We start from the raw sequence: 10,327 nt of genomic DNA on the forward strand, positions 1-10,327 counted from the left end.
GCCCGGCCTGCTCGCCTCATCGCGCCTCCCCAGGAGAGTAGGGTTTCCCACCAAGAAACGCCGACAGGTGGGGCGTCGTCTCCCCACAGAAGTGCCCGGTGCCCGATGGGGAGTCGGGACCGTTGAACTCAGGGCCCTCCAAGAAAGCAGCCTCAGCCCCGCGTCTGTGATGCGTGTGAAGGGAAGCCCAGAGAAGTGGGTCCGGGGCTCGGGCAGCAGGTAGGACCTGGTGTCCAGTCAGGACTGCAACCTCCCGCCCCGGCCCTCCTCCCGCGCTTCCTGCCCGCCTGCTGCGGCTCTTCCCAGGGCGGAGCTGCTTCAGTGCCCCTGGCTCTCTCCACGCTGGGCCCTTTTGTCCCACAGACACATCGCACACTGTTAGGGCGTGTACCACGTGCCAGGCTTGAGTCTGAGGGTTCTGTGGTCACTGAGCTGTTTAGCCGTCACAGTTGCCCTGTGATGTGAGTGCTGTGACTGCCCGGCTGACTCGGACGGGGAGGGCCGGTGTCCTGGCCACGGCCCCCTCCTGCTCCTGGTGGCTCTGGCTAGTTGATTTGGGTTTTTCACGATTTTCCTCAGTTTTGGTGTGCTGGGTCTTCGCTGCTGCTCAGGCTTTCTCTAGTTGTGGGGCTCATGGGTCACACCCCAGTTGCAGTGTGTGTCCTTCTCATTGTGGTGGATTCTCTTGTTGAGAAGTATAGGCTCTGGGACACTCGAGCTTCAGTATTTGCAGCACGTGGGCTCAGTCTTTGCGGCTCCCAGGCTCTAGAGCACAGGCTTAATAGTTGTGGCACACGGGCTTAGTAGCTTTGCAGCATGTGAGATCTTCCTGGATCGGGGATCCAACCCATGTCTCCTGCATTGGCAGGCAGATTCTTTGCCACTGAGCCACCAGGGAAGCCTGGCTCCAGTGCTTTTTTGTTTTTTGAATGACTTGTTTTTCATGCTCTCAGAACTTTCTTAGGTGGAGTTTGGGCAAAAGAGAGAGAAAACCTCTGAGACAGTCGCCCACCTGGTTCAGCACAAGCAGAACAGAGAAACCTTTGGTTGGAGATGTGCTCTCAGCGGGATGAAAATATCTCTGATTTTTAAACGGAGAGACGACTGGCTGAATATCTCTGGACACAAATGCAGATTATTGTAAATATTTAACAAATATTTTAAAACTTTTCCACCAAGAAAAGGCAAGTCTCTGAGAACAAGACCGGACCAGAAGCAGGAGCCCCAGCTCCATATGGAGACAAACCAGCGCCACTTTTATGTTGGGTGAGAGGCAGGGGATATCCCTCTGCTACTCCCAGATCAAGATTTGGAGGGAGGAGTGTTGTAGCCACACATTCCGGGAAACAAACTCACTCAGAAGGACAATGCAGATAGTGGAGTGCAGTTTATTTGACCAGCGGGCCCACGGCAGAGTCTCCTCTTAGCCAAGGAGCCCGACCAGCATTTGTGAAAATCTTTTATGTCCCATGTGTACGTGTCTGAACCCACCATCCAAATTCCTTGAGACTTACTTAAACCAAGGAAAATACTATCCCAATAACCCCATCTTTCATGTGCTAGGTGCTCATGTGCTCAAACAGTCAAACAATTAGCCAATAATCAATAAACCCGAGGTTACACTCCGATTGATAGAGAAAAATTTATGGCCTGTCTGGAGGAAGGGGTGATTAGTTTATGTTTTCTCTTACCGATGAGGAACCTAGATACAATCTTCAAGGTTGCCCTGTCTGGAGGGGGTCGTATCCTTCTGTTGTTGTTTTCATAGGCACTAAACACAGAGTTCAGGGTCGACTGGAAAGGTGGCTGAGCGTGATCAGCGTCAACAGGCCTAAGATGGAGTCCAGGCCCTATGAATTCCTTCTTCGTTCCCCCCTCTTGATGCTCTTAACTCATATTGTGAGCGCCATTCATAGGGATGTATTGCACCCTGGCTCTCCGACTGCCAATTTGGGACAATGACATCAACCTTCGGGTTACAGAGTTCATAATACATTGTAAAATTCAGGGTCCACAACGCAGAACTATCAAGACAACCACAACAGTGGTAAATGTAGTTTTCCACCAGTCGCCCTTCGCCCAAGATAGGACCGAAGTCCAAAAAGGAATGTTTTCATTTGACATTGCTTTTACCTGGTTTTTCATGTCATCTAAAGCAGTCGATACATTGCCAGATAAGTCAGCAACGTATGCACAACTTTCAACCTTAATTATAGCACAAGTCCCTCCTTGAGCAGCTGTATGTCCAAAGCCATTCTATTATGAATTACCGCTTTTCTCATTTGGATTTGCTCTTCATTTAAAGCTTGGATGGCTTTTGTTCTATCTAGGAGGGCCTGTTTTGTGAAATTAGTCAAGGCCTCTACTTTAATCATGATATCTGTTGTCCCTGTAGAGGGTACAAATAAAGCAGCAATATACTCATACCATACTCATACGGATCTTGTCCACCTAGCATGTAAATAAGGTAGACTTACTGGGGCTACCGGGGTAGATTTCAACAAGTAGGTTTGGCTTTTGTTAACTGGCATTTATATCAAATGTAACCCCATGCCCCGAGTCTATTGACTAGGTCTTACACCAGGAGAGCAAGGAGAGGTTATGATTGGCAAGAGAGAGGAAAGTCTCTTTTTGTCATCCCAGAAAAGAGCAGAGTGGTTTAAAATCTCCTTCGCAGAGTGGTGACACCCACCAAGGAAGTCCATCCGTCACTGACAGAGGCATAGCCCCACATACCCAGCAGTTGGAAGTGTTGTGGAAGTCTGCGTAGGAAGGGGCCCATGAGATGAAAACATTGTCCTGAGCTGAAACGCAAGTGAAATTCAAAATCACATTGATGAGGCCAAGCAGCAGGAGTTGATTGTGTGGCTTCATCCTGAAGGGGCTCGTCCAGGACCTTCTTTTCCTCCTTCTTAAGGATGGTCTTAGTCTCTCGAGGGTCAGCGGGGTCCCGCTGTGCAGTCCACTCAGCATTTTTGGGGTGGTATGTTCTCTTCACCCTCGTATGATGGCTCCAAGGGGCAATACCTGCCACTTGAATTGCAGTGGGGTAGTTAGAATAACATAAGGTCCCTTTCACCAAGGGGCTAGCAAGTCAAGTTTCCAATCTTTGACCCACACTTGGTCACCAAGCTCATGAATCTATTCCCCAAGGGGGAACGGCACCCTTTTCTTGTACAAACGTAGTTACCTGACTTATTACCTTACCCAATTCCATCTGCTGTGAAATCCTATTCCCCCTTACCTGGGGCAAATTTGTTGACAGCTGTTTTATAATCGGAGGGGGCCTCCCATACCCTCTTTCCTATGGAGAATAGCCTTGGGACTGTGGGGTCATCCTGAGTCTGAGCAGAGCCGTCGGAAGCAAGTCCACCCAGGAGCAGTCAGTCTCTATGATCCACTTGGAGAGTCTCTTTAATGTCCGGTCGGTGTATTCCACTATCGGAGAACTCTGGCCTACATGCAGTGTGCAGTTCCCATTTGATGTCTTAAGTTTTGCTTACTTGTTGCACTAAATCAGCAACAAAAGCCGGGTCATTGTCTGAACCAATGCTGGTAGGAAGTCCACATCTGGGAACTATTTCCCTAAGCAGGCACCGGGCAACTTCTGATGCTCTTTCAGTCCAGGTAGGAAAAGATTCTACCCATCCCGAGAATGTACATACCATGACCAGCAGGTAACAGCAGTGTCGGTGAGGTTTCATTTCAGTGAAGTCCACTCCAAGGTGTTCAAAGGGCAGCGTGCCTTTCAGCTGAATACCCGGAGGTTTTCGTCTGAATACACGAGAGGCAGCAATAACCTGTGAGCAGGCAGCATGGCCTAGGTGGGTCGCTTGGTGTGCTTGGCTTACCAGAGTGTGTACCAGCTCCTCTGGTACCAATAATTTGCCACTTGCCAATTCCCACCATCCCTTTTTAGTCTTTTTTTTTTCTATCCAAATTGCTTTATTACTAGTAGAGTATTCACACATATTGCTTGCAAACAGTATAGACACAAAAAATATAAAAATAATAGTCTTTTTAGTCTTGATGGCCCCTTCCGCTTTGGCTAACCTGACAGCCGTCATCATTGTTTTATCAGGCTAGTGCCATCAGTACACAGGACCCAACTAGGGTCTGGAACCTTGCGTCCTTCTTTAAAACAAACCCCAGATACCTTACCTCCTCCTTGCAGATCTGTGCCTTCTTCTTCGACACCCGGTAACCTGCTTCCATCAGCAGCTGGAGCAGTGCTTTTGTCCCTTCCCAGCATTTTCCCTTGGCCTCGGTGGTCAGCAGCAGGTCATCCCCATATTGTAGGAGCCAACATCCATACTCTTCCAGATGGAATGAGTCCAGGTCAGAAGCCAAGGCTTCCCCCAAAGATGGCTGGGGAGTTCTTAAACCCTTGTGGGGGAGTCCAGGTGAGCTGTTGCTTGGTGCCCCCGACTGGATCTTCCCATTCAAAGGCAAAGATGGGCTGTGACACTGGGGCGAGGCGTATGCAGAAGAAGGCATCCTTGAGATCTAGGCGAGTATAAACTTTAGTCCTCGGCAGGAGGAGGCTAAGTAAGGTATAGGGGTTTGGAACAGTGGGGTGTAAAGTCACAGTAGCATAGCTGACTAGCCTGAGATCCTGTACAGGCCTATAGTCCTGTCCTCCTTCCTTTTGACTGGCAGGATCGGCGTATTCCAAGCCGACTGGCACTCTCCTAGAATGCCCGCTTGTTTCAATCTATTGATGTGGGGCAGTATGCCGGCCCAGGCCTCTATCAGTAGCAGGTACTGGCGCTTTCTAACCAGGATGGTGCCTGGTTTGAGTTCTCTTATCACTGGGGCTTGATGTTCAGCCAACCAGGGGGGAGGGGGAGTTGTCTTTCGCCCAGACCTCGGGGCATCATTGAGTTAGCTCTCTCTCATGCTCTTCCGGTCCACCTGGTTCTTCCTTGGGAGGCTCATGCAGCCTCCACTCATCTTGGGGTGGTATTGAGAGAGAGAGCAAATAAGTCATAGTGCCCATCTGGAAGGTGAGCCTCTCCTCAGGGGAGAAAGTCACTTGTGCGCCTAGTTTGGAGAGCAAGTCTCTTCCCAACAGGGGTACTGGGCACTCAGGAATGTAGAGGAATTCATGAATCACTTGGTGCCCCCCCATCTGACATTTTCTGGGCTGGCAAAATGATTTAATCGTGTCTTCTCCCGATACCTCGGTTACAGCGGTAGTCTTTTTGGACAGTGGTGCCGCAGGTGTTGTTACTACCGACAGTTCTGCTCCTGTATCCACCATGAAGTCAATGTTCCGGTCCCCCACTTCTAAGGTTACCATGGGCTCTCGGGGACCTGATATCTCTGAGCCCCGGCAGCCCTATTTAATTTCCAAAGTGAGCAAGCCCCACAACTGCGGGAGCTTCCTCTTCCTTCCTTGCCTTAGGACATTCATATTTCTAGTGGCCAAAACCTCAGCACCTGGCGCATTGGTTTGGCTGTAACGGGGCCTGGGGCCTCCACTGGGACCGGTTGAAGGACTATCCTTCCAGAGGGCCCAAGATAGGCTTTCCCAGAGCAGCAGCTAGCATTGCAAATCTCTTGTCTGTTCTCTTTCGTTCCTTCCTGCTCTCTGGCAGAGCACAGTTTCTGCTTAATTCCAACCTCTCCCTCCGCTTCTTGTCAGTACTCACCGGAGAGGCGGATATAGCTTGGGCGGTTTGGCTGGAGCCGGATCCTTGGAAGTGTTGGCCAAAGGCTTCTGTCACCGGGATCGAAGCCTGCCGAGGTGGCGGCTCTACGACCTGGGGAAGAGCTGGCAGAGGAGCAGCGGCTGCTGCAGGACTTCACCTGGCCCTGGATGGGGCATCAAGGCGGCCTCCGGTCCTGGTGGAGCACTGAGGCAGGAGCGTCATTATCCAGTATGGAGGAGGGGTCAGGTCAACCCATCCAAATTCTGTACAATTTCCTTTTTTATCATCAGGTAATTTTTGTGCCATTAATATTTTTCCCTTTCCCTTCTGGATTCAGAAGTAAGAGGGTCTTGAGCTAAACCTAGCCATGAGTCAATATGTGGATATTGACCCAGGTGTCCCGCTTCTCCTACTGTATAGACTGCTTCCACTGTTTCTAGGTTCATGGTGTTCTCTGGGGGCCATCGACTCCCACAGGGGGCCATTCAACCTCACGAAGTATGTGGAGGTGGTTAGACTTCATCTTCACCCCATAGTCTCCTCCAAATCCCTCCTTGAAACTTTTAATCATGCACTCCAATACAGTTGCCTTAGATTCACTTCCTTCCATCTTGCTTACCTTCTCGGACCTTCTTATAGTTTTCCTTTTCGTTCTGTCTACGAAGTTCTCGGTACCCCATGTACTTCTGATATTTCCACTCAATGACACTTACGTTGCCATTCTGCCTCCTTCCTAATTGGGGTGAGAACAGCCTTACCTGCCAGACCCCAGAGGGAGAAGGGGGATCAGCGTGCCTCCACCTGCCGGTCAGCACAGCTGACCCTGAAACCACGTGGGCCAAGACTGTTTCTCCCTTAAAGTCCGTTCTGCCTCGGTGGGCTTGATCAGGTGCAGATGAAAACACAGATGGGTTAAATATCCCACGTCCCAGGCCATCTCCAGGAAAGCCAATTCATACTCACTTATGTATCCCCCTCCTTCTAGCCTGACAATTTCTAGGGGGTCAAGAATTTCACAGCAGACGGGACACCTCCTGGGGGAGGGCAGAATACGAGCATACAAGGACCAGTTTCCTATCCTAAAAATGCCCTGGCAATCGCTGGTAATAATTTTCCCTGAGATGGCGTGGACAAACCTCCTAAATGACCTTCACAAATTTCCTCCCTAAACCGTAGCACACTCGTCGCCCTGTGTACCAAGCAATCACTGCCGCCTGCCTATTCCAGGCCCCTGTGGGCCCGTGCCCCTTCTAGTTCCTCCCAGCGGGGTGATCAGGCCCCCTCTTCCACTCTGCCGGGTAGGTTCCTCCCCACCTGAGCGCTCAGTTCCCTTGGTGCTGTTCACTACCTGCCAAAGCGAAGAAACCAGGCGTCAAAAGGCTGAATTCTTCCAGAGGGGCGAGGCACCTTCCCCCACTAGGAGATTCAAGCCACAAAGCCTCGGGGTGGCCTCAAATGAGACCTGTCTCCTCAAAGTGAGGAGTTTCCCCGCCAATGCACCAAATGTTGTAGCCACCCGTTCCGGGAAACAAACTCACTCAGAAGGACAATGCAGATAGTGGAGTGCAGTTTACTATACCGGCGGGCCCAAGGCAAAGTCTCCTCTTAGCCAAGGACCCTGACTAGCATTTGTGAAAATCTTTTATGCCCCATGTGTACGTGTCTGAACTCACCATCCAAATTCCTTGAGACTTACATAAACCAAGGAAAATACCATCCCAATCACCCCATCTTTCACGTGCTATGTGCTCATGTGCTCAAACAGTCAAACAATTAACCAATAATCAATAAACCTGAGGTTACACTCCGAGTGATAGAGAAAAATTTATGGCCTGTCTGGAGGAAGGGTTGATTAGTGTATGTTTTCTCTTAGGCGATGAGTAACCTAGGTACGATCTTCAAGGTTGCCCTGTCTGGAGGGGGTCATATCCTTCTGTTGTTTTTTCATAGGCACTAAACCTGGAGTTCAGAGTCCACTGGGAAGGTGGCCGAGCGTTATCATCCTGAACAGGCCTAAGATGGAGTCCAGGCCCTGTGAATTCCTTCTTCAGGAGAACATGACGAATGACAAAAGGACCACTTTCTCAAAAAGAGCGGGATAATGACACAAGGATGAAACTCAGATGCTGTTTTTGCAAGGAAGCAAGATAAGTGAAGGGAAACTAAAAAGCCTCTTGATGAAAGTGAAAAAGGAGAGTGAAAAAGTTGGCTTCAAGCTCAACATTCGGAAAACTAAGATCATGGCATCTGGTCCCATCACTTCATGGGAAACATTGAAAACAGTGTCAGACTTTAGTTTGGGGGGCTCCAAAATCACTGAAGATGATGATTAGAGGAATGAAATTAAAGGACGCTCAGCCCTTGGAAGGAAAGTTATGACCAACCTAGATAGCATATTCAAAAGCAGAGACATTACTTTGCCAACAAAGGTCTGTCTAGTCAAGGCTATGGTTTTTCCAGTGGTCATGTATGGATGTGAGAGTTGGACTGTGAAGAAAGCTCAGTGCCGAAGAATCGATGCTTTTGAACTGTGGTGTTGGAAAAGACTCTTGAGAGACCCTTGGACTGCAAGGAGATCCAACCTGTCCATCCTAAAGGAGATCAGTCCTGGGTGTTCATTGGAAGGACTGATGCTGAAGCTGAAACTCCAATACTTTGGTTTGGCCACCTCATGCAAAGAGTTAACTCATTGGAAAAGACCTTGATGCTGGGAGGGATTGGGGGCAGGAGGAGAAGGGGACGACAGAGGATGAGACGGATAGATGGCATCACCAACTCGATGAACATGAGTTTGGGTAAACTCTGGGAGTTGGTGATGGACAGGGAGGCCTGGTGTGCAGTGATTCATGGGGTCGCAAAGCGTCAGACACGACTGAGTGACTGAACTGAACTGAACTGACTGAAGATAAGTTGTGACTCTTCATTGCTGTCTGACCCCAATACCCAAACTATTTGAAGCAGCCTCCTCAGACACAGCCCTCCAGGGTACCATGTAGGGCTGAGGGCGAGGGGGGCTTATTTTGCTACAAGAGAAGGAGGTTGAGCGGGGAGAGTAGCAGCTACTCCTCACTCCCCCACGACTTCTGTCACCGAAAACACCTGTAAATGCAGGACATACAATAGTGAATCTGGGAGGCAGCCTCCCCACGGAGGGCCTGCTGACATGTGGACCCAGTTACAGGCCTCAGTAACTCTAGGAAGGGCTGCTTGTGTTCTCCCAGGCCCATGAGAAGCCCTGCCCCAGTCCACCCCTCTCTTCAGGGTTCCATTCTGTTATGACTTTTAAAGGCGCTGGTGTGGTTCGGGGGTCACACGCCTGCCCAGGCACCCAAGTGACCCCTTGGCCCACAGCTCAAGTCTTGTCGCTGACATGACTAAGTGGGCAGCTCTGGGTGCAACAGACACATACTTTGCTACTTCCTTGGCTTTGCCTATATTTTCTTACTTGTTTTATTTCTTACGATTCCATTTCTTGGGATTCCCTGACAGTCCAGTGGTTGGGGCTCCGAGCTTCCCCTCTGCACTGCAGAGGGCACAGATTCCATCCCTTCATTCAGATCAGTCGCTCAGTCGTGTCCGACTCTTTGCGACCCCATGGACTGCAGGACGCCTGGCTTCCCTGTCCAAGGAGCTTGCTCAAACTCATGTCCTTCATGTTGGTGATGCCATCCAACCATCTCATCCTCTGTCGGCCCCCTTTCCCGCCTTCAATCCTTCCCAGCATCAGGGTCTTTTCAAACGAGTCTGTTCTTCGCATCAGGTGGCCAAAGTATTGGAGTTTCAGCTTCAGCATCAGTCCTTCCAATGAATATTCAGGACTGATTTCCTTTAGGATAGGTTGGTTTGATCTTGCAGTCCAAGGGACTCTCAAGAGTCTTCTCCAACACCACAGTTCCAAAGCATCAATTCTTCCGCGCTCAGCTTTCTCTATTCGATCCCCAGGCAGGGAAATAAGATCCCCCGTGCCACAGGGCGGCCTGCCGAGCCGAGCCGACTGAAGAGAGGTCTGCCTAGCTGCCCGTGGCGGTCCTGGCTCATGGGCCCTTGAAGCGGACAACTAGCAGGCCTGGGGAGGGAGCAGTGGGCAAGACGGGCGAAAAGGTGTCCTCAGGGGAGAGGCTCGTAGAGGGGCACTCTAGGGAGCCGCGTCGTGAGCTCGTCTTCTGGTGCTGGTGTCGGGGGTCGTCCTGAGGGGGCAACGCTGACCAGGGAAAGGACAAGACGCCTCCAGGAAGCTCTCCTGACCCCTGTGCTAGTCGGGCTCCGCCACGCTTGCGGCAGCCGCCGGGGCCTAATTCGGCACGTGTTTGCACCCGGGGGGTCTCTGCTCCCCCGGCCTCCACACTGCTGCCAGGATCCAGCAGGGCGCCTGAGACCGCGCCTCTTCCTGCGGGAGAGACCCTCTGCAGTGACCCCATTCTGGGATCCGGGTGGGTGGGCAGGTCCTGACCGGCCAGCCCTGAGCCGCCCAGCCACCGTCCGGCTTCCAGCCGGCTCTGCATCCTCCGCAGTGAGACCCTGGATCTCCCGCGAGCTGGGTTTTCGGGGCGCTGGATGCCGAACCCGGGAGCGGAGCCGCGAGGCTGCCCCCGGCCGCCAGGGGCCGCTGCGTCCCCCGCCGCCAGCCGCCGCGCCTCCGCGGCGCAGCGCAGGCGCAGTACCCGGAACCGTGG

The sequence above is a fragment of the Oryx dammah genome, unplaced genomic scaffold (genome assembly GCF_014754425.2).
Source record: "Oryx dammah isolate SB20612 unplaced genomic scaffold, SCBI_Odam_1.1 HiC_scaffold_19, whole genome shotgun sequence".
Taxonomy (NCBI): Eukaryota; Metazoa; Chordata; class Mammalia; order Artiodactyla; family Bovidae; genus Oryx; species Oryx dammah.